Source organism: Dendronephthya gigantea, unplaced genomic scaffold, assembly GCF_004324835.1.
Source record: "Dendronephthya gigantea isolate DGI-Jeju-01 unplaced genomic scaffold, DenGig_1.0 000040F, whole genome shotgun sequence".
Classification (NCBI taxonomy): domain Eukaryota; kingdom Metazoa; phylum Cnidaria; class Anthozoa; order Malacalcyonacea; family Nephtheidae; genus Dendronephthya; species Dendronephthya gigantea.
The window spans coordinates 300,810-321,821 of record NW_021163050.1 but is presented as its reverse complement, the minus strand read 5'-3'; the positions used below and the strand labels follow the sequence as shown (position 1 = coordinate 321,821).

Below are 21,012 nucleotides of genomic sequence, written 5' to 3'. Positions count from 1 at the left end.
ACCCTGGAACACAACCCAAAGCAATGCATGGGGGCGACCAAGAACCAACTGATGAGATTCTAATCAATCATTTACATCAATTCTTGCAAACACCTTATGCACAAACTCGTGTACCAGACGGGCTTGATAAATGGCAAACTGTTATTCAAAGTCAAGAAAAACTGGAACATGAACCTTCTGAAGTGCAAGGCAATATCAGAGAGGAATGGATGATTTTTTTTTCTGATCTTCACACATCATTTGAGAACTGTGAACATGTTCAAACACCACCTAGATAGACCTAGATAGAGTTCAGTATTCTGAGCAACAAATTCAGGAAATGCCAACATGGATAAATACCAAAAAGGATAACCATATTATTAATCAGCAATATGAAGTAGTAGATATAAGCAATTTCAGTGAAATGCAAGTACTTGCTTACAATATTGTTAATGCATATTTTGTTGACATCTCACCTGATAAAGCCTTTAGGCCTTATTGTTATTGGCTAGCCGGTGTCCCAGGAAATTTGGCCCCCCCAAAATTTGGCCACCCCCCCCCCAGCATTACAATTATTGATCCAAGCTAAAAAGGACTCTTTCTTTATGCCAAGGAATTAACCTGTTCCTTTACCATAGCATATTGGACTTTGCTATGTCAATTTATATTTGGCATTTACCAGCTGATAATGGATTTGGATGGCATTCACCAACTGTTATCGATGGCATTCACCAGCTGATAATAGCATTCACCAGCCAGTGGATTCTTATATGATCAATTTGTGTGTGTGGACAAATTTCTGGCTCTAGAAACGTCTATGACTATGTGTCATGGTACTTGTTATACACTACATGTTCAGCTTCAAAAAAGTAAACTTCTGGTTGCAGTTATTTTCTAAGTAACATTTACAATCTAGTTATGGAGTTACCTTTGGAAATGTTCATTAGGCTACAACCATGACTACAGTAAAATATTCTGTACTGGACAGAATGAGATCTTGTTTGAAAATATTTATTCAATTTCTCAACAAAGACTCAGTGAAAGATTGAGTTACATTAATTCGTATTTCTAATAGATTATAATAAATTGGGATGTGCTTTTCATACCATAGCATATTAAGCACTTTATGCATATTTATATGGAAACACTACATGTAAAAAGTATTATTTATTTACTGTCTATGCAGTCAAAAGCCTTGTCACTTTATTATATCATTACCCCATTATATAATTTTTTTGGCACTAGTGTTTTTGTTATAATGGTGACAACCATACTTTTTTGTTGAACACCACTCCACCTATGTGAAGTGGTGTTAATGACTAATGCATTTATGACTACATCAAATCGAGAGACTTCATCCTCATTCCTCAGTGAGAAAATCTTGATACTTTATTTTTTTACATTTTTTTGCTGTATTTAATACTTTATACTTACGTTGTGACGGTGGTGTACCCACTACCCAGTGGTGTTCGTACAAGTCAATTTTTAAATTTATTTTTTTTACTGCTGTATGACCACAGATTAGCTATATATAATAAAAATGCTTACATTATTCGAAGTTACTATTGCTGTGTATTTTAGCTATATATATATATAGCTCATCTGTCATCTGTGGCATTAATCTTTTAAGCTTTATAAGCTTTTACCCAATCACAATCAGTCTGTTTATATGTCATCACAACCTTATAGCCACTCCATTTTCACCGTTACAACTTACAGCTGCAGCAAGCACATTCAATTTTTTCTCAGTTGTACGAGATTACAATTTCAGTATTTCACACTTTAGTATGTTTTACTATTTTTCTAACTTCTATTGTACAGCTGTCTATTTTTTGAGTAAATAACACGCAAATGAATGGCTTGAAGGTTGATGTTTTAGACTATTGATTTACTGTACTATGGTCCGTCATCATGTAAAAGTATGAACACTTGTTAAAATATAGCAAGTGATTTTTAACCTTTATTAGAAAATTGAATTAGAACTATATTCATTGATTACAGATGGGTCTTTCTAATGCTAAAATAATCTTCTAACATGTTATTTTAAAACCGAAAAAACAAGTCGCTGAAGACCATGTATGTGGAAATTTACAGCGCAGCTAGCTAAAAACACATACTCCGACAATAAGGTCATTTTGTGTTTTCATTTTTGCTGTATTATGTTTTCTACAATAATTCAATAATATTTTTTAAAATTATTGACCTCTTACGTTTCTTCTCTTTATACAGACACATCTTTTAAGACTCTATTTCCTATCCCAAGTAATACTTGGGAAGTACTACGGAAGGTCAGTACTACACAACAAAGCTACAATAAATTACACTACCTTATTCTATGCATTTTCCTGTACTTAAATCAATGTATTACAGTTGAAAATTAATCTTTTTCAGATAATTCAGTTCCCAATAATGTAAACTGTTACATACATGCTGTATCCCCAGTAGAAAAGGCAAATGCATCTCAGCAGAGATACTTCAATTGCACTGTTCAAAGTAAGCACAAAGTAGTTAGGGCTGTTTGTTTTTCTCCTGAAAAGTTTGTTTTTCGCCTGAAAAGTTTGTTTTTCGCCAAGTACAAACTGTCCAAAAGAACAAAAGCCCTGTGAGATGCAGAATTTTCACATATCAGCCAACCAAGCCAAAGAAGATTTCATCAGTCTAAAACATACAAAGATTACCCCATTACCTCTTAATGAGCTTGGTTTTCCTTACAACAATCAATTGGGGATGACAGGTTTGGCAACGAACATTTCCTCCCTACAACATGTTGCTTCTGAACAGCTGCTCTCAGTTAAAGGTGAAGTTGCCAAGATTTCTGCTGTGAAAGTTATTCACACACAACACCAAGGCCCACTGTCAAAAACAAGAGATTTGTATACAAGACACAACCAGCTCCAACCTTCATCTCAGGGCTACAAAATATGAAAGATATCTCAACACTTCAAAATCAGAGAAGTTTTCATTTGCAGAATGTCCACCATTTACACATCCATTGGTCCAACTAGATGAAGATCTTACATCTATCACTGCAGCAACAATTGAAGCAAAGATCTTCGGCACTCAACAGGCTTCAAAGATTAACTGTTGCATATCATGCTCCAAACAAGTTGTTTCTCTCCCCGACGACATGCTAGCAAAGTGTAAGTCGTACAATTTAATACGAGATCCTTCTGGTTGCAAGTCCGATGGTTCATTCGAATGCTGCTCCAGAACAAAAAAAAAAGTGAGATTACCATTCTTTAACAACCAAGTGGAAGACCTTGTTTCAGTCTTGGGGATGTCTATTGACCTGCAAACTGCTAATGACAGTTAAATTCTTCTTGCCATTTTCAAGACAAAGAACACTTTTTCAATTACATATGACACAGTGTCCAACAAAGTCATTTGAATTAAGGATATTCATCATCATGATGTTCATGGTGTTCATGGTAATGATCAGAAATAGAGTGGATACCAACATTGAAACTTAATTATTGGACTTGATATTCTGTTCTTTTATATCCTTCTATGAACTAAAAAAGACCTTGCTGTTTATTCAATTTTGATCGAGTGACCTTTAAACCTCTAGGTTTCCCTGTTTTAACCTAGCCAGGAAAGTCCATTTCTTATTGTGTTATTCTTAAAGTTAAATAGTTGTGTAATAATCCATTTATATAGATGGTTTATCACTTTATCCCCAAATTTTGACATTTAAAAAATATCAAATATTAACTTTAAAACATTGCATTCAGTGTTTCACTTGCCCAAACAATCTAAATTAACATGACAGTAGTTAAAACTACTTGTTATTAAAATGGGTAAAATAAACCCATTTGCTGCCAATCAGCAACCCAAATATAACTTGTTCGCAGTGTATTGTGAAGAAACGACTCCTCGATGCTTAAAACTTTATTTTGTAACATCGATGAAAGAGCCCTACGATACATAAAATATAATAAAATTTAATAAAATACAGAACTAAAAATCATTGAGTACGTACACAAAGGCAAACAACGTACGGTTAATACTATAAAGAAGCTACTTACTATAAATAATGTCCAAAATGTTTTGTAAAAAAGCAGATAAAACTATACAAACTAGTCTCGTTATTATAAGGCACGCTTAACAAATAATCATAACAAAAACGTATCTCGCCCGCTCACTCTCCTGGTCAGCGATGCCCTACGTGGGGGTACTGGGGAGCGGTAATCTCTTCATATTGCAAGTTATTTCATTACAACTGCTCCAACACCTTGTAGAACCCATCACTATTAGTACTGCATTCAGATTAATTAACAATTTTTTTATGAATTACCACTGTGGGCTTATCTGCAAAGCATTTTACAGCTGCTTTTATGTGATTCTGCAATTTGCTGATCCTATGGCGAAAAACTAAGCTTGACATTTGTTTTCGACATGGAGGCATTGAATGGAGGTCAAAATCTTGTTCAAAATTTATTATACGCATGCGTGAGCGGTGAGCCACTATATTCGCAGCGCAATTCATGATCCCAAGCATAGAGTGACAGAGACTTCAACAGTTACACACACACTGATTACACAGCAAATTATCAATCACCCCCTGCCAATATTAAATTTTGGTTCATTTTAGATATTGGCAGGAGGGTGATTGTCTTTATTTAATGCACTTGCTATGGGACAAATCATATCATGACAAATCACACTTAAGAAAAACGCACAAGTGTTCTCTTTCTGATTGCATGGATAGTGATTTTACTATCCATGCTGATAAGTATTCTGTGGCCAGGCGTCGCGAATACACCCACAGCCGCACGGCAGCAATTTCAGTAACTTTTTGTTATACTAGTAGTATTAGCATTTATACTACTATGTGTATATGGCTTCCTAATGATGTCATGGTATAGTGACGGTCATGTTGTCTAGGTATATTTGCACACCGAACATAAAGATATAACCCTATTAGTAGCATTAATGTTTGCTGTCCACATGTGTAGACATTTGTGAAATATAGTTTAGTGTTTAATCGATACTTATTGATACTGATGATACCAGTACTTATTTAGGACTATGAGACCATATCTTCCAGAGCCTACCCTTGATAGGGAGTGTCCTCTTTGTAATGATGTTAGTGTGCAGTAAATATTTTTAATGTAAATTTGATTAAGAACAAAAAACATAAATTATATGTGGTTTAGAGCTATTTGTAACAACATTTGCATGAAAAGCTATGAAAACAAAATGGTAGATTTGCCTATTATACATTTATAATAACATCCCAAATATTGTAAATTTTAATTTGCATCACAGTATGTGTTTGCATTGAATATTTATTTCAAAGCTTTTCAACTCATAAGCACAGATCACCACATGATAGAAGGATTATACTTGTACTACTCAGGGTTCGTACACATTTCCTAGAGTAAAATTCCATGACTTTTCATGACCATTTCCTAAAATCCATGACCTGAATTTCCTGGATGCAGGGGGGGGAAAGGAATAAAAATATAAAATATTTTAAACAGGTACAAATGTAGAACTTTAGACTTTTTACAGAAGTCTTAGGTTCTTACAAGTAACAACTGTTGTACTGTTCTCACTTTCAGTCTTCAACCTGAGAACTCAACAAAAATAAACAAACTTAAACTATAGTTTTCTTTCAAATACTGTAGTTTACTATTAATTTCCTTGTCAATGTCTACTGCTTCTTCTAACTTCTCTTTTGATGCCTTCCTGTGGCTATTAGATTTGGCAACCAAATGTATTAAAGATGATAAGCCATGCTGTGTAACTTCAGCATTCTGTAAGAACTCATCAGCAGACTTGTTCAATGCAGCAGTGTCACTTTCTAATCTTTTCTTTTTTGTTTTAAGATCTTCAATCTCATCTAACAAAGACTTCCTTTTCAAGGACACAGCTTGTTTTTCTTTCTTCCTCTTCTCTTCATCTAAGTAAGCCATGTAACGTTGCCTTGCTGTAGCAACTGATGTTATCATCTTCTTTGTTATTTCCACGTTGCACCAGATACAGACTTTACATGGTGATGAACTTGCTTAAGAGCAATAAACGAATGCTCTTCCACGTTTTCTCTTGACATTTGTTTGTTTGTAGAAAATCTTCGTTCAACTGTAGCCTGTCCATGGGAAAGAATGAGAAGATTTTTAATGAAGACCAAATACCTTCATAACTCTTCTTTGACATCATCATTTCATGAAACTAACTTATGAAAAATGGCGACCTTTTCCATGTATAGAACATTTTGTGTTTGTCATAAATTTCAATAATAACTTCTTTGACTTTGTACATACTGTATATATATGGTATTCTGTACAGTGCTACACAAGATCGACTTACAGTGCATGTAAATATATACTTTTAAATTTATAATTTTACTTTTTGTTGTTTGCTCTTTTAGAAGAATAACAAAAAAGATATCATCTCAAAAGTAGAGTTAGCTATACCTGTGATCCATTGTTATGGCCACAAATCGTCATGTCAGGTTTGTAAATACTGTACATACCTTACTGTATGTATTAGTTTAAGTACAAAAACTTTCTCTGATTCCGAACACTAAAGGAGTTGAAAGAAGTTGATGATTAACAGATTTTAATGTACATCCTAAACTGACACGTATGTTCCTGGAAATTAATTTGATACTTGCCTTAATGCTTGCAATTCCCAATGTTCTTTCACTGCACCAAAAATATAAGTAGTCTGAAAATCGATGTATTCTGTCAGTATGTAGGGGTTGTATATTGTTTGCCGTTCTTTTCTATACATTTGCTTTCAGTCCCAGAAGAATGACCAACTTTGGGCTCACTGACAATGAAAGAAATGAGAGACTATGGGCATACCTGAGGGGATTTGCTTTTATGACTAAAGAAATTATGACTGGACGTCGAGTCGACACATTAACTGATGCGCTACTTCATTAAGCTCAGCATAGGATCGATCAATGTTGCAAACACATTTTTTTTTTCTTAATGGCCATGCTAAGTTGTTGTGCAAAATGCAATAAAACCCCACATGAAAGAGCCACTAATGTAAAAAGGTTTTGTTTATGGCATGTTCATTTACTTCATATGTACATGCAGTAAATTCTAACCAAGTATAGGTAGCACTTGTACCAACTTTTGAAACAGTGTATGCAATGATTTTTGAAGGATCATCACTGCAACCTAAACTCAGTGAAACACAAGCACTATTGGATAGCCTGCGTAACAGGCTCTTCTATTTGGGGGAGGCTTGAATTTTTTTGGGGGGGAGCATTGAGGGAGAGCCTGCCATTAAGCCACTGTATTTTTCATGTTTTGCGGCCGGCAGAGCCCGTAAAATCCTATTGGCTTGTTTTTAATATATGCAAATTTATTTCACAGGGGATTATTTTAATTTTGGAAAATGGCGTCTCTTGTGCAGGAAAATCACAAAGAGCTAGTGTTCAAAATTTGGTCAATCGATCCCTATCTCAAGAAAGAGCAAGAGCAAGCTGTTGAAAAACTCCTAATTGGTGAAGATGTCCTTGCCATTTTACCAACATGTTTTGGAGAAAGTAGAATTTTTCAAACATATTCACCTGTCAAAGATAATGAAATGAATGGTTGGTTTGGTTGTTCTTGTCATTGCACCTCTTTCAAGCATTATTGATGACCAGATAACTGCTTTACATTCTCTGGTTACTCTGCAGCTGATGTGAAATGTTTGCAACAAGAGGATCTGGAAAGACGTGATTTTGAAGTATTATTTGGTTCGGCAGAAAACATGTTAACGACGAAATTTCAAAACCTCCTTCTTGATCGTCAGTCAGAGCTTCATAAGAGAGTTGTGGATGAAGCACACACGGTAGAAACTTGGACTGAAAGAAGGTAAACATAAATGTAGTTGCAAACACTGCATCAGAACGTGTATTTGTGTGAATGATTATCCAAAAATTGGACTCGCTTTTATTTTATCTTTTGGTATTTAACAAAAAAAAATGTTTGCATTCGATAAGAAAACCAGACGATATATTTAGATGTGCGTTTGGAAAGTTGTCTCTCCTTCGTTCTTTTTGCAAATAAGGTAAATACATAATCTTTTTCTAACATACAGTGTGCATGTACCTTTTCATTGAAAAATCTATTCCGATCGATTGTCGTGCTCTGAAACTTAACAGGTTTAGTGCTCCTTTTATTATCTTTCGCACAAGGTGTTTTATATAAATTTGTTACAAACAGTATTATTTCTGAAAATTAGCTTCTCTTATCAATAGGTACTCCTGTACTTGCACTAACAGGGACTGCTGATGGAATGACCCAAAAAACAGTATGTGAGCAGTTAATAATGAAAATCCCACATGTTATCAACATTAGTCCCAACAGGGAAAACCTAAGATTCTCAGTGCAGAAATACTCAAAAAGTGATATGCACAAACAGCTGTATTGGCATGTTGAATTGGTAAAAAATGTCATTGACAACTCAACAGAAAAGATACCAAAAACCATAATATTTTGCAATTCACTTTTCATTCATTCATAATTTATTTGATAAGGCAGGTTAGTATTCGTCAACTAAAAGCTGATGTGGACCTGCCAAACTAAAATTTACAATATATGCTAAATATAACTAAGAATTAATTAAATTAATAATATATAAAATCGTCTTTTTTATTACTATTTAAAGCAGCTTCCTTCAGGAAGTTTATATTACTAAATTCTATTTTCTTGAGTTTCGATTTAAAATTATCCTTACTGATTATTATTTTAATGTCCTCGGGAAGTTGGTTCCATATTATCGTACCTCTACACCTCAACAAGGTTCTGCCTTTCTCAGTTCTACATCTAACAATATCGAAATTTAAGTTCCTTTTCCCTGGCCTTGCATTTCGCTTTGCAAATAGGTTTTGCAAATCTTGCGGTGCCTTATTGTGGTGTACATCATGCATTAAGGTTAAGATTCTCTTATTGTGATAATAGTTAAAAGGTTTCCAATTCACATCTTGTAATATTTGCTCTTGTGACAAGTCGTCTTGCGTTATATTAAATATTATCCTCGCCGCTCTTGCGTGGTACTGTTTGAGATCTTGTAATTGTGACGGCAAGCATGTACCCCATACTAATATATTCCATATGTTACTATTGGTATGATAGTTTAGTACTGTATGACTCTGTCACCTTTTCAATTTGTTTATTCCACGTCAATCGATTGTCGATTTTTATACCAAGCAATTGTGTCGTAGATACAACTTTTATTTCATTGGCACCAAAGCATATTGGTTTCAATGGTCCCGTGAATGGTCGTAGTGCTATTAACATTGCTTCAGTCTTATCCAAATGCGTGGTTAGTTTATTATTGCTACACTATTGGTGTATTTCACTTGCCATCATATTTAATTTGTCAATTGTTGCATCAGTGCTATCTGCTATGACGTAAGCTGTAGTGTCGTCAGCAAACATATATATCCATCCTTCAGTGACTGAATCTGGTAAGTCATTGACATATATTTTGAAGAGTCGTGGTCCTAATAACGATCCTCGTGGTACTCCATACTCTACTGTTTGTGTTTGAGTAGACTCCATTTAGGTATGTGAACTGCAGTCTGTTGCTTAAATAATCAGTTAACCATTCATGTAGCTCACCAGATATGCCTTTGCCTTGGACTTTACTCAACAATATTGCATGATTGACACTATCAAATGCTTTCTTGAAGTCTATAAATAATACCCCGACTATTTTGCCTGTATTGATTGCAAGTTTCCAATGCTCTGTCAAATTTAGCAATAAGAGCTTGGTCGATCGTCCTTTTTTATAACCCCAGTGTCTATCATTGGATAGATTGTGTTCAACAATATGTTCATCTATCTGTTTGGACACATGACCTTCCAATAATTCTCGTTTGTTTAGATGTTGTCTTCATTGTCCTCAAACGGTCCGATTTTTGTTGTCTTTGTTTTCCTATGAGTTTTTTTGACTAATTGCCAAAATTTTTTCGAATTACTTGCATTACTGAATTCAGTTTGCCAATAATTAGCCTCAGCTTTCCTCATACTAATATTTGCCGCATTCCTAGCTTCCTTGTACTTTTTATGCGCTTCTGGGCTTTTGGTTTGCTGCCAAATTTTCAAAAGTTTGAAGCGCTTGTTCAGAAGTTTTCTAATTCTTGAGTCCACCCACGGTAAGGAATTTTCCCTTAGTTTAACTTTCCGCTCAGTGATAAATTAACCAACTACGTCTTTATATAACAATTCCCAAGTGTTTACTACATCGTCTAGATTGTCAAATACGTTACTAATCCACCAGGGAACGTTTTGTAATGCTAATTTAAATTCGGCTTTGTTTACAGATTTGTAATTCTTGACCGTTTTTATCTCTGGGAACTCTTTATTGCGAGTCAACTTAACCACTCTGTAAATTAGCTTGTGGTCTGATATAGCTAGATCACATGTTCCTTCTTTCAGAATTTTAGATACATTGCTAAACTATATCAGGTCTAGCAGTGTTTCCGACGATTCACCTATTCTTGTTGGTTCCGTGATGATGATAGTCAAGCCAACGCCTTCTATAATACGTTTTAAATGTTTTCCCCGATGACTCACGGCATCATTTGCATGTGTTTTCATAAGATCAGAATTGAAATCGCCCATGACTAAGATATTATTACATTTAAGCCAAATTCTATCGAGAGTTTGTTTAAAATCATAGTAAAACTCATTAATAAAACTATCCCACATTGTAATATGTTACCATGGAAATCGGTTAAGCAAACATTTGCTGAGGATGTCAAAAACTTTAAAACAGAAGGCTGTTTTCAAGTTGCAGTATACAGGCCATTTGATAAAACTATTGAACCCTTACCTATTCATCACAATTGTTGTTCAAACTGTGCAAGAAATTTTTCCTGTCAACAAAATGGATGTAACATCAGGTTTCCATTTGAAGCTGAGATAATCGGGTCACAACATCAGGTTAGTTACCCAAGAAGACCAAATAGATGTACAAAATGCCTTTCTTGATGTATTCAAAGATTTTTCACCAAGGTCAAACAGCTTTGGATTATGTAATGGTTTTTCTTCTCAGTTGGTAAACAGCATAGTTGAAAACTGTCATAAGCTGTTCACCATTGATAACATTAACAATTATTTGCCTGTTTTTCTCTCAGTCACACTTGAAGTTTTGCATGAAATTTTTGGTGACATTTCAGAGATAAATACTGTTTTGCAAATGATGCAAGACATTGAACCATTTTTTCAGCTTGAGGAATCAATACCTCATATGTCTCAACAGTACGACTATGACTTAGATAAATCACACTCAGACAATAGTTTAGATACTGTTGAATGTTAGAGTGCCTACTTCAGATTTTTGTAATATAATGCATAAAATAGATTATTTACAGATTATTTTTCATAAATTGCCTTCCATTGCTCTAGGTGACCATTCATCCATGAATGCAAGTCTCTGGAAATTTAGGAAATGATGGATATCCATTCATTTGTAGGTGGTTATTAAATGGGTTGTTATTATCCATTCATTTGTGGGTTGTTATTAAATGGGTTGTTATTAAATCATTCACAATTTTCTTTATAGAATCTTCCTTTTTGCCTTTTGACCGGTACTCTTTTCGGCCATCAAGAACACAGTCTTTGTCTATCGATCCATAATACATTCTAGACTTTCAATTGCATTTGCCACCCTGGCAGCACTGTCTTCATTTAGGTTGGCACCTAAGCGTCTCCACAATGTTTTTAATAACTTATTCAACTGTTCCATTTTCAGATCTAATGAAATATTACATCCTTTCCCACCTGTTTTGCTATAAAATCTATTATATTTCAGCGATGCAGCCTGCATCTCTGACATAGCTGCCTCAACCTTTATGAGATAGAAGAAAATACATATGCATATTTATGGTGACCGTAACATTTGTAAAATAGCAAGGTAAATTTATACACATGTAATAGTCTGTCACCATCTCCTTCTTCCTTGACAGCATCTTCAAATTCAAATAAAAGCAAACCAAATATTAATTTGCTCCTGTGATAGTTGAAGATATAATCCTCTGTATCTTCCTCCATGTTTTCAACAGGTACTTGGCTTTGGTCATGTACTTTGAATGTTGGGTGCTTTAATTTTTCATGCCTGAAAAAACCAATATCAAAAATACTCTAGTCCAATAAAATATAGTCTATTAACCATATTGCAGCGTGACAACATCTTGATATAACAACAGCACAATTGGTTCTTCAACTGTCTCAAATAGATAAGAAAACCCCTTGATGTTTCAAGAGTTAGTTTAATACTAACTCTCTTGACGATCGAAGGTCCTGAGGTTGAAACGTTGGTAGGGTTCCTTCTCTATTTTAGGGAGTTGAAGAACTGATTGTGCTGTTGTTAGTCCAATAATACATTCACATTAAATTGTAGTGTACAAAATGTGGTTAAGAAAAACCTACTGACCTGTTTCTTGTTGTTTTAGTGCTATATACCAGTCCACATCTTGCTCTGCAGTAATAGTATCCAAACCAATTCTTCTCAGCTGTACAACTCAGCTCTAGTTTTAAATTGTGGTGTTCAATTTCATGTCTAAAAAAAATTGCTTGGTCATCTCATTTTTTGAAACTTACTTTTTATAGTTGTGGTGTTGCAGTACCATAAGTGATTAAGTACGAAATAACCTTAATTATCACATACAGTAATTTTGTCATCTATACACTGGCATATAGCCAAGTTCATACTCTAATCACCCTTTGTTTACCGCCCACACGGGTGAGCAATATCCAATTAAGGTAAATAAGAAGTTTTTTAAAAAACAAAAGGATGGCTAGTAATTTTTTAGCTCAGGGTAGATTCTTACTTAACTCTTGTAGAGTGATAGGCACTTTTATACAGACATCCTTCAAAACGACAGAAAAATGGACCATGAGATTTTGAATTTAGTTCATCAACTGTTTCAACCAAACCACTAATTTCCTCTCCTCCAGTATATTTGTCAATGTATTTTTGGCACAGTTCCAAAAACCATCTTCCCCTATTGTCTTTTCCGACATTTGATGCTGGTATTGTCATGTCTGGTTTACCTGTCAGATTACATAAAGTACTATAGTACATTGTAAATATTATATAAAATTCTACCAAATATTAAAAAAATATTATTTACCCAGGGTTGGTAGATTTTATGAATAAATAAGCCAAATTTATTAACATAACATTCGTTTCCTTTGTTTAAAACAAAGGAATCAAAGTACCGCCAATAACAATGTTTGGCTTATTTATTCAGAAACGTACCAACCCTGTACTTACCAGTCATTTCTTTTAAACTTATCATCTCCATGAAAGATGCACATATATGTGCTTCAACTTCAGTTTGATGAAAGTCCTTATACTCATATAATGTCTCTCCACGCCTTGAGCGGCCCTTTCTTTCCAGTTCTATTCGTTGATGCTCTACTTGTTCCTATCTCTGCTGCAGATGATTCACTGACAAATATGTTAAACTCAATCTATTAAAAAACATGCAAAACACTAGGTTATTTTACTGGTCAATGTAGCCCCATCTCCTGTTGGTTGGGTGTAAATGGGTTCAAATTTATCTTCTAAAAAACATACATTGTACAAGTTTACTTTTGCATGCCAGTCAGCTGCTTCAGTCGATCATATTTACTTGTTCCATCTTGAAATGTCCATTGAACATTTCTGCACTGTTCTTTGAATAACTGGTCACCATGCATTGGTACCTCCATGAGAATATCTGGTGTGCCATTTACCACAATAGATGGTACATACTTTTGCTGGTTGGTCATGATAAGCTTGGCCATTTCTCCAGCAATATTGGGATTATCAAATTGAAGCCCAAGACAACACTAAAAATGATTAAAAAATGCATATTTTTTTAAATGTGTCAAGCAAATATCTATAATTATAATTAATATAACTGTCTTCATCTTGGGATTGAATATCAAAAATACCTCATGTTAGATATATCAGTATTACATTCTGGAAAATATTGAGTTTAACTGTTTTTATAGTGATATTCATGGATAAACGCTGTACTCATTTTATTTTAATTAAATGATGACTTACGATGTCAGATTTCTGTGACATTTCTTCAGAATACTTGTGGGAGATATGTTGCACTACACAGTCTTGCATGTGCTTGAAACTATCAAGATATTTGCTAATGACTCTGCTAACCAAGACTGAACAGTTCCATTTGAAACTTTTCAGTATGGCATGGCTGGGCAACACATTTGATAGCTGTATGTCTCTAAGCAACATTTGTGGTTTGGAATTGTCCATTGACGAAATATCAATTCAGTTCAATACTGCATACTGTTGCGTCCAATGAATGGACTTGTTTGTATGGTCAGTGAACTGGTTTCTTGCTTGAATGCGATAGTCAATGTTATCACCAAGTAGTCTATAAGGTATGAAGAAATAGCCCAAATCTATTAAATTTTGTTAGATGAATGGTCTGTCTTACATTGAAATCTTCTAATAGAATTGTAACTAAATTACAGTAATATGACTGATCTTATACTTTTAGTACTGATTATACATGTCCGATTCACAAATAATATGCTGCTATTAATTCAGGGCCTGTACTATTACATCCTGAGTAATTTTGAGGTGGTCATTTAGAGAAGAGGCAAAAGGAATTTGTTCTTTCTGTCTCTATTTTCTAAAATTGAAAGCTCCCCCCCTCTAGAAAGTAGAAATTGAATGATACCCTATATATTATAACATTTTCTTTCTGACCACCAGCTGGACACAATACTCTTGTGTTGGTTTGCTAAATGTGGGATACTCTTGCACAGCTTTCTGACTCAAGTCAAATGTAGCATCCAAAATCATCTCATCTTTCTCTCGATGGGTTTGGATAGTTTCCACTTCCTTGATAAAATTCTGAGCTTTAAGGTTTTCTTCCACATCCTTTTTCCATAATAATACCATCTTTTTTTGAGATTTACTTTTTTTGGAGATTCAGGGGACATGCAGATACCAAGACGATTCAGCCGGACTCTGTCATAGTAATTTGCACCGCTTTTAAATAAGATTAATGAAATTCTGTAAGCATAAGCAGATAATTTTGCATTCCTAACTCTTGCTAAAGTGGACGTGGCAAGAGCCATAGCATTTAAGGCACGGTTCGCACGGTTTTGAGAAGACGTACAGTTTTGAGGTGATGCTCCACAGGCTCCATTAATAGTAGCTGACCAAAGTGGGCATTTAACATTAACCTCGTGAACAAGGATTTTATTGCTAAATGCAGCTAATTCGTCTGGTGAAGAGCCATTTTTAATGCTATCAGAACAGAACGAACAAAGTTCTACGCCGATTTGTCTGTTCAAAATTTTAGGTAGGTGCTTCCGGATATTGGTATGCTTAAAAACAATATTTGCAACAGTACTCCAGTTATTAAGAGCTATATTTCTTACAAGGGAAGAGGTTATTTTATCAAACGACTCCTTCACAATAATTCTTGAATTTGGATAGCAAATCAACACACGAACTTGGCTTTCTTTCTCGTTTGGAATAATTGTCTCAATGTTCATTAGATTGTGGACAGCTGACAGCTTCACACGCTTGTGAAAGTATTAATTGTTTACTCTCTTTTCTTCCCGATGTTTTAAAAAGATTCTCGAAAGAAAGTCTACTTGCTCCAAATTTAATCTTTAAATCACATTTACATATTTTACATATTCTACATAAATCATTCACAGACCTACTCGTATTACGTTTCGATGCCTTTCTCAGTGTATTGTTACCCGCCATTGTATTTCCATATAATTACACAACATGCAAATAAATTAAATAAATTTATTACTTCCGCTATGATCTCATCGGCTAATGTTGATGTGGGCGTGCATACAGTCGTTATCAAAAAGGTTGTCCCTATCAATATATATACAAATATATAAATATCAATCACATGAGCATTAAACATTGTTTCTTTTGCTGATCTCTTTCGCTCATGTATGCATGCATGTATGCATATGCATGTATGCATGCATGTGTGTATATATATGTGTGTGTGTGTGTGTGTGTGTGTGTGTGTGCACTCATCAGGAAGAACCCAGAATGTTGTACACATCTTTGCACTCCTCAGGAAGACCCCAGAATGTTGTGCACATTTTTGCACATGCATGTTATAATTTTTTTTCTTAAAGTAAGTCAAGGGATTTTATTAAAATCTCAACAATGATTTCTAAATATTTTTCTCTAACATCAATGAAGTAACACATGTCCTATCTGAGACTCAATATCAAACTAGTGATGAAGAAAAATGTTTTACAATTTTATACAAGCATACACTTTACTTGCATAATGCACTCAATAAATATACTAATTATTTTTTGGCGTTAACTAATGTATATCCTAAGGCACATACATTTTATCCGCCGTGTGCGAGGTTGTACACCGATTTTGCAATTTTAATGAGGCAAAAATTCCTTATCAAATCCCATCAGTAAGGCATAACATATAGTCTAACCAAGTTGCATTCACAGTGGGCAGGATGAGGAATACCGTTCCGCTGTGAATCAGGAATATATTCAAGATGATTTGAAAAGTGATAAAATCAAGATTAGTTAGATAAAGCCTGTTTTCCACTTCACTGTATATCGTAGCGAACCATAGCATATTCCTTTGTTTTTGTATTCCTCCAAAGTCCTTAGCTCTAGCCGAGAGCCCAGGAAACAATAATATACGCGCTACTCTGCGATATATATACAGTTGAATAAGAAAACAGCTCTAATGCATCAGATTCCAGCTGTCTATTTATGATAAATATACTTACCATACTTATTAATGAAAAATAGAAAATGAAAAAAGCAAGTCGATCATTCTACGCAGAATCTGCAAATATAAATAAAATGTATAGAACAAAAACCACTTTTCAGGTTTTGATAATACACTATAACGGATTGTTATTGTAGCGGGAAGTGATTTTTGTAAGTATGGAGAGGTTGGAAGGATTCTTTGCATTGTCAGTCGCTCAAGGCTGGTTTTTATAAAACATTAATTGTCATGGTTCTGCGTTGTAATTCACATGACGTAATTTATTGTAGCTCTGGGAAGCATCTTGTCTTTGACCCGTTGTATTTCTCATATTTAACCTAGCTAAATGAACTGCCAAGCATCTTGAAATCCAGTGGCCAGTTGTTCGGAAGTTTGAAAGGCGTTTAGATATTAAAGCAAAAGATGTAGGTTCAGTAATTTATAACATATATAAGACTGTTTTTTTAAATTTGGGCTTATCTGCCGTTTAGGCTAAACGCCTTTCGAACAACCGGCCCCTGCTCTGGATTACTTCAAGTTTACTTAGTGAAGTACTTCACTTAGAAAAGTGTCGATTCCGGATCATAAAGTGGACAATGTCAGTTCTTAACTAGGCATTTGGGAATTTGTATATATCATGCATCCTGGCTATACCAGGAATCATCAAATCGACCATATTGCAAAAGTAAATCATAGGACATTAACAGTCAGGGAAGCCTGTTGCCGGTGATTACTGAGGAATAAAGTGCTTTGTTAATTTTAATAAATTTTTTTCGTAACTAATTATTAACAATACGGCGCCAATTGAGAACCAGGCTTCAGGCCCATTCCAAACGTTGAACTTGTCATGTTCCGAATCTAATGCAAATAAACATGTTGAAAAATTTAGTGCACAAGTGCATATAGTTCCCTCACAGAGGGTAGGTTTCTGCCATAGCAAGCTAATATAGCTACATATACAAATTTGCACATGTTTTATAAATTTGCATATCTTTTTTAGCTTTTTTACTGACGAAATTCGGTTGTTTTGCACCCTGCACCTCGTATAAATGTGCACTAGGGTTGCCAGCTAGATTACCAAATAAATTAGACAAATATTATAACGGGATCATGTAAACAGCATATACTCAGTAAGACAATTCAAACAATAAGTAATGAGATGGTTAAGCTCATTAAATTTCATTATCATCTTGTTATCTGTTGTTTGAATTGCATTCGACGCGACCAAAATGCGACGTATAACCTAGGCCTAATTGGCAACCCTGATGTGCATTCATGATCCAAATTATTCAACATGTTGAATGTAACTGCAAATGGTAGACATGAACAAAAATCTAACAAAACGTTGCTGGACACTGGGAAACTTGATTTAAACAGTTTTCCACCATAGACAGAATTTTCCGATCGAATGAAAAATTTCACTTGATTCTCTTTTCAATTGTGACTGGCCAGCAGCAACGGTCAAATTCTCACAACTGAAAAGAAAATCTGCGGTAAAAAGTGGAAACCCGCCTTTTGCCTGGTTTCTATTTAGTTGTAACAGTTGTGAACAAGTCAATGTTCAACACCCATGACACTCATGTGACTAAATGGAAACCAGACATCAGCAGTGGGTGTAGCCAGTATCGAATAAGCCCGATTCAAAGGTTGAACTTTCCATGTGCCCATATTCATAGATTCATATTTAATTATTAATCCTAATTAATTATAAACAAAGCGTCTGGGCGCTGGCCGTGTTTACAGTTCGAGCTGGTTTAACCAGACAAATTCCAGTATATTCATTTTAATTTATTTTTAATTTTAATTAAATTTATTTCTACAGTGTGTATAAAAAAAATTTGAATCCAAATTTGACAGGCTGCTGTGTATAAAACACTAAAGTAAACGAGAACAGGTGTTTTTAAAAAAAAAACGCAGCCACTTAAATATGCAAGAATATTAATATTGTTCGGGTTTGCACCATACAGGGTGTATAAAAAAAAACGCAACCACTTAATATTCATGAATATCCTCTTTGTTCTACAACACAAAAGACGTTTGGGCCCTGGAATGCGAGAAAGCTTGTAATCATATTCTAGCGGCACAATCGTCGGTAAACAAAGTCGGGTGCGTAAACCAACAAGCTGAATTGAAAGTATTTAACAAGTAAAATTTTATTTACAATTTATCTTACAAGGTTGACAGTTAACATTCAAGTTATCATGCACGACAATAAAAACTCGTTGTTCGGTTGTTAGCTACACCATTATTAGTTTAGCTGATTTGACCATTAGCAGTTGAACTGCACGATTAGAAGCTATTTTAAAATCCCAGGGGCATAAAATCTATTGAGCTTATAAACAATATGAATATTAGAATATTAAGTGGTTGCGTTTTTTTTTATACACCCTGTAGTTCAGCTAAAATGACTTTTAGCATTTTAAATGAAGGATTAAGAGCCATTTTCAATTCCAGAGGTGCTTATCTATTGCAATTTAGTGCTGCATTAATGTTCTTGCATATTTAAGTGGTTGCGTTTTTTTTGAGACACCCTGTATTAGTATGATGACCTCAAGGAAGAGCAGACTGTTGTTGCAGACAATTCCAAACTGTTTCGATGCGCGCTTATTCTCTGCGCACCTGTTAATCTACTCGATATTTTCAGGACAGCACACATTAACTCTTTTTGAAGCTTTTTAAAAACTCTTAACTCATTGTCGACAAGTGGATATTCAACCCGACAATATTGTCGGGAAAAGCAAAACATTAAATATCTCAGCAAGTATTTGGACTAAAGACCCTGGAATACCACCAAACGATAGAGCTTGAAAAGACGATTTAAATAGTATTTTAAAACCTGCATATAGTAATAAACTGCATTTGTATTATAAGTCAAAACATGAATCAAATAATATGTTGCTTTGTTATCTCAAATTACTCCCCATAGCAACCATATTACTTTAGAAATTCAGTATTTTCTCGCTTTTTTTTGTGCTCTGTGTTCTTTAAAATGTCTGAATTTCACATACTATCATTCTGTTATAGTTCTGAGTAATTGTTAGGGTAGGATGTGCAAAAGAAGCGGAGAAAATAGCATTTTATAAGTTCTAAGCGATAATTGTTGCTAAGCGCATTCTTACCGCATGCTCGGAATGTTGTCATGTGGTTGGAAAATGTGACAAAACTCCCTAATGCCTTCCCCCTAGGGTAAATTTGACCCCGGAAATCGATTTCTGACGTAAAATTGGACCTAGGGGGCAGATTTTCGGCTTTTTTTGCCCGAATTTTTTTTCGATATTTTTATTATTGTGAAATATTATCGCCGGTGACGCGAAATTCATATCATCAATGCATGTTTATATAAAAAAACGGCAAAAATCTTCTAATGGCTCGATTTTGACGCTAAAGATATCAAAATAATCCTGAATATGTGAACTAAACCACTGCAACCCGTGTTCGTTTGCATTTTGGGCAATATTTTAAGGATTAGGCCGCTTTGATGTGCAATATTGAATAATATAAAAAGCACATGCTCTTTAAAGTGAATATCTTAGCGAATTGACAACATATTGATATAAAAAAAACATGTATCTACTGAGGACAATTTCTTCTTTAAAGTGTGCCTATTTTTGTTAAAATCGGTCAAGTATTCGAACAGGAATCGCAAGTTATAATCAGCAAACCACTTCGAAATGTCATAAGATATCATGATTATTTATGTCCTATTCTCTCACTAAAATGCTCTCTGGTGAGCTGTAAACTGTGGCATGGACATGCTGTTTAAGGTATACGCCTAAAAACGCACGCGTTGATGTTGATGCACCTGCCTCGTACCCAGGCGCTTATTTAAAATTAGGCTTTTTAATATATTAAGCTTAAATGAAGTACTTAGCAAAGCGTAAAGCGCGAAGGTGTTCATGGGAAGATTGCGCCCTGGGGAGCGCCTGGCAGATCTTGTATTCCGTCATGGCGGAGTGGCAAGTGGCTCTTTATCATAAAAAACCTCGAGGTTGCACCTTGTTTGTTTACCTGAAGAAACACAAAAATGAGCATAAAGTTATTCAAACAATCTATAGTGTAACATTCCATATGGACCACATGTTATATAATTTAGACAACAAGAATAAATAACAGAAAATACTGTATCATACCATACATTCATTTATTCATTATTACTTAAAAACATAGGAACATAGGTGAACGAATACATACTTGAAACGTGAGTACGTTTACTTTTTGGCAGGCCCGCACTTTTCGACTTTGGCGTCAAGTCGTGTTTTAAGCTTTGACCTTGTGAAGCATCCGGCGATGAGGGTCGTTGAAAATTGCATGCAATACGTCGTG

At 34.7% G+C, this 21,012-nt stretch overlaps 1 pseudogene; it reads right to left on the bottom strand.

Annotated features, from left to right (window-relative positions):
* Positions 1-13,222: 13,222 nt before the first annotated feature.
* On the bottom strand, positions 13,223-14,246 carry LOC114526676 (annotated as a pseudogene).
* Positions 14,247-21,012: the final 6,766 nt, after the last annotated feature.